A 5218-nucleotide genomic window follows, 5' to 3' on the forward strand; every position below is an offset into this window, starting at 1 on the left:
TTCCTTACCTTGGCCTCCCTGTGGGCAGTGTATTCCTCCATCCCTTGATTCTAGGCTAAACCATGTGACTTGCTTTGGCCAACAGCATGTAAGCAGAAGTAACAGTGTGCAATTTGGAGCCTAGGTCTTAAGAGACTTCTGCTTGCTTTCCTGCATCTCTTCCATTTCCAAGAAAGAAGCTTACCCAGACCTGATGCCCAAAAGGAATAAAAAGGGAGCTGACCTAAGCCCCAACTTCAGTGAGGAGCTAAGCCCAACCAGATGTATCTGTAACTTGAAGGGGAGCTATCCAGCCAAGCCCAGCCCAGATCCGCCATGTCCAGCCAACTTATGGAATTGTGACCAATAATAAATAGATGTGTTTTAAGCCCACTGAGTTTCAGGATGCTTTGTTACACAGCAAGAGGTAACTGATACACCCATATTCCTGGATGGTGATACTCAATATTGTAAAGATGCATTCTCTGCAAATTACTCTATAAAGTTCAGTGTGATTCCAATCAAAATACCAACAGATATTTACTTCTCTGGGATTTAAAAATTAAATGGCAAAACAAAATTAGCTGCTAAATTTATGGAGGTAAAAAAACTAACAGAGGAGAACAAGATCTTACCCCATCAGATATTAAGAGGTACCATAAAACTAGGCTAGTTACACAACATGGTAACAGACAAATGAACCAATGGAACACAACCAAGGGGGAGATGATAGATAGATAGATAGATAGATAGATAGATAGATAGATAGATAGATAGGGATAGGATGTCACAGAAAAATAGAGATAATGCTATATTACAAATCAGTGGTGGGAGGCAATTGATTATATAGTAAATAGTATTGAAACAACTGACCATCACTTTGAAAAATGTAAAATTAAACTCTTACATTACCCTAAAATAAATTCCAGATGGATTAAAGACCGACATGCAATCAATCAAGCTATAAAAGTACTAGAAAAAAGTACAGACAACTAGTGTCATAATCTTGGAGTAGAGCAGGCCCTTCTAAGCAAGACAGAATCTGGAAGCCTTTGAGAAACAGATTCACAAATTTGACTCCATAAAGATTAAATGTTCTATACAGCAAAAGACCACAGATAAAGTGGAAATACAAATGACAGCTTGAGAGAAAATATTTGGAACACACATAAAGGCCAGAGGTTGCCCTGACTGGCTTAAAGCTCTGACAGTAAAGGGCCAACTGTCCCATCAAAAAATGGGGAAGGGTACGAACAGGCAATTCACATAAGAGAGAAGAAATGCCAACAAGCAGTAAAAAACACGCCAACCTCTCTATTAGCGAGAGACAGGCTGTGCCAGGCTGTCGTCACCCCCACCTCTCAGCCTGGCACAGCTAAGACTGACACCTGCAGGGGGGCAGTGTGACTAGCCAGCAACTCCTTCTGTGGGACCCTGTCCCCCAGGGGAAAGGGCAAATAGGAGCCTTGCACAGTGGTCTCTGAGTGTCAGCTGTGACAGTTAAAGGTCAGAGATGGCTTCCTAAGTAGCAATAAGGAGACGGGTCAAGAAATCAGGCACACTGGTTCCCACTGAGAGCAGGAGACTGATGTACATGACACATGGAGAAGTTCATGAGTTGTTCACGATGCATTGTTAAATGAAAACACACACACCCGTTCAGAGAGAGAGAGAGAGAGAGATGGCCTGGGACTTCCAAACTTTAAACAGTGGTTCTCCCTCAAGAAAAGCGTTAAATGTTCCTTAAAAAACTAAAAATAGAACTACCATATGATACAGCAATCCCACTCCTGGGCATATATCCAGAGAAAACAATAATGCAAAAAGATACACGCACCCCAATGTTCATTGCAGCACTATTTACAATAGCCAAGAAGACATGGAAGCAACCTAAATGTCCACCAACAGAGGAATGGATAAAGAAGACATGGTACATATATAAAATGGAATATTACTCAGCCATAAAAAGAATGAAATAATGCTATTTGCAGCAACATGGATGGACTTAGAGATTATCATACTAAGTAAGTCAGACAGAGAAAGACAAATATCATGATATCACTCATATGTGGAATTTAATTTTTAAAAAAATGATATAAATGAACTTATTTTCAAAACAGAAACAGACTCACAGATTTCAAAAAAAAACTTACCAGAGGGGGAACATGATGGGGAGGGATATATTAGGAACTTGGGATTAACATACACACACTACTATATATAAAATAGATAACAAACAAGGACCCTGCACAGGGAACTCTATATTGTATAATAACCTATATGGGAAAGGAATCTGAAAAAGAATGAATATATGTATATGTATAACTGAATCACTATGCTGTACGCCTGAAACTAACACAGTATTGTAAACCAACTATACTCCAATAAAAATTTTTTTAAAAGAGGAAGGGAAGATTTTCACTCCTTACTTACACCGTCCTGTATAGTTTAAAATTTTACACGGGCATGAATGGTTTATGGAATCCTAAAAAAAGAAAGAAAAAAAATAGAAATGAATGAATACTTGTGTTTTCCTATGGGACAGATTTGGTTATAGAGATAGAGATAGGGATACAGGCACACCTGGTTTAACTGCGGCAACCCTGCATTGAGCAGGTCTATTGGTGCCATTTTTCCAACAGCATTTTCTCACTTCACAGCTCTGTGCCACATTTTGGCACTTCTAGTAGTACTTCAAACATTTTCACTATTATTATATTTGTGATGGTGACTGTGGTCAGTGATCTTTCATGTTACTATTGTAATTGTTTGGGGGCACCAAGAACTGTGCCCACAGAAGACGGTAAACTTGACCAATAAATGATGCGTGTATTCTGACTGCTCCACCAACCAGCTATTCCCCCATCTCCCTCCTTCTCCTCGAGTATCCCTGTTCTCTGAGATACAATAGTCTTGAAATTAGGCCAATTAATAACCCTACAATGGTTACCCTTTAAGTGTTCAAGTGAAAGAAGAGTCGCATGTTTCTTACTTTAAATCAAAAGCTAGAAATGATTAAGCTTTGTAAGGAAGGCATGTGGAAAGTTGAGACAGACATAATGCTATTGCATGCTTAATAGACTATAGTATAGTGTAAACATAACTTTTATATGCACTGGGAAACCAAAAAATTCACGTGACTCCCTTTACTGTGATATTCAGTCTATTGTGGTGGCCTGGAACGAAACCCAAGATATCTCTCCGTAAGCCTGCATAGATAGATATAGATATACAGATAGAGATATGATAGAGAGAGATATGAAATAGATATGGATACAGATTTTAAGTCCCTCATCACTTTCTGATATAAATTCACTGTCTTTAAAACCTAGGAGCCCTTCCCAAGTGACCCACAGAACTGTGTGTGTCCTAAGCTGTGAAGAGAGCCGTCACCAATTTAAGGCACAATCAACCTCATTAGCCTGATCCGGTGACATCTTTGTCTCAGGGAGGACGCTGGGAGCGTCATTCCAACGAGAAGAAAAGCTGGGGATCAGCCCCTGTTAATAAGCGCTGTCCCACTAAGGCCCCGCTAATCCGGCCCTGCGGCCCTCATCCCGGGATTCAGCCCCTCTCTTGTGGCCCCCGGGCTCCCTCACCCCAGCCTCTTTAAATTCCACCTGGACATCCTTCGTGTGGTATGTGGTCCCCTTGGTAAAGGCTTCAGGCGTGAGTGTTTAAAACCTTTATTAATCCTGAAGTCTTTCCTGACTCCATCTCTTTCCCTTCCCAGGTAGAATAACAATGATGGGGACGACAGAGCAGCCAGCACGGGCTGGGCATGTGTCCTGCTCAGGTGCTGGGCTAAGGGCTCTATTTATAGGCGGCATCCAATTAGGTCCTGGGCACCCCCTGAAGCAGCTGGTATCAGTAGGCTCAGGGCACAGATACGAAAACCGAGGCAGGGCCAGGGCTCCCAGGGAAGGCTGCATGCCCCCTTGGCTCCCCAGGCTGGGCCCTGCACCAACCGCTCACTCCACATTGGTCACTCTCTCAATAGAATTCATGTTTCAGAGTCTGTCTCCTGCCTTGGCTGGAGCTCTGCCCTGTTCATCTTTGCATCCCCAGCTCCTAGCAAAGGACAAAGGCATTGGAGGAGGGAAGGGCACGAAATGGAGAAGAAGGAACAGAGCATGGGAGAGAAGGGGGAGGAAAGAGATTCAGAAAGGACAAAGAAAGTGAGGGCATGACGTAGGGTCCCGAGAACAAGGCTGAACGGGGGCAGGGGTGGGCAGCCCCTTGGGACGGAACAGCAGCAATGATGGTCAAGACAAGAAGTGGTCACTTTTCATCATGGACCTTCGTCCCAGTGTTGGCTAAAAATAGTGCTCTCCCCTTGGGGACTCTGCGTTCACACAGCCCTCAGTGGAGTCTTAAGTGGACCTGGTGCAGGAATGTCAATCCAGGCTTCACCATGTGCTGCCTGAGTGCCTCTCACACCCAGAATCTTCCATCTGGCAGGCCTGTCCCCTGCCCTCATGGCCGGCAGGAGCAGCCTGCTGACCCACGCACCCAGCTCACAGCACCTTCCTGAACCTCTGGCCCCAGTGCACCCCACACCCAGTTTGCAAAGCTGTTCCCGTTGACTTGGCCCTGGACTGAAGACCCAAGTCTCGATCGTGGCCTCTCCTCCTCTCCTGACCTGAGGCTCAGGATCCCTTCTTGGCCCTGACTCCTGGGAGACCCCTGTCCTGTACTCTGAGCTCAGCTGCCCCTGGCTCACAGATGCAGCCAGTTACAGTGAGATCCTGGACCTGCCCCGTCTCCCCAAGCCTCCGTTCCTCATCTGGAACATTCATCGCTCTATCTCATCTGTTATCACCAGCATTAAATGGGAAAATGCCTCACTCATAATTGCCGAGCAGTCCAGGGTGGATGGGTTTTTTGTTTTTTTTTTTTCAAGAAAGACCATGTTCCTATAGCTTGCATTTGACCTCCCAGATGTTCTATCATGGGTCTAGAAACAGAATACTTAGATGCAATATTCCACAGGCAAAAGTATGAACTGTTATCAACATCATATTCTCCCACTTCACTTCCAATTCATTTGAAGAGACCACTCAGCCCTCCCTCTCGGAGGGAAAAGGGGAAAAAAAGTGGCTTTTGTGCTTCCAGGATTGCTGTCCTTTGCCCTGGAAAGAACAAAGGCACGTGAGTTATTAACTCTGCTTTTATGCCGGAGGCAACCATACCTCTGAGAGGTGAAAACGCTCGCCTGTGTCATCAGCCTCACGGGGCC

This window comes from Balaenoptera ricei, chromosome 2 (genome assembly GCF_028023285.1).
Source record: "Balaenoptera ricei isolate mBalRic1 chromosome 2, mBalRic1.hap2, whole genome shotgun sequence".
Lineage (NCBI taxonomy): Eukaryota > Metazoa > Chordata > Mammalia > Artiodactyla > Balaenopteridae > Balaenoptera > Balaenoptera ricei.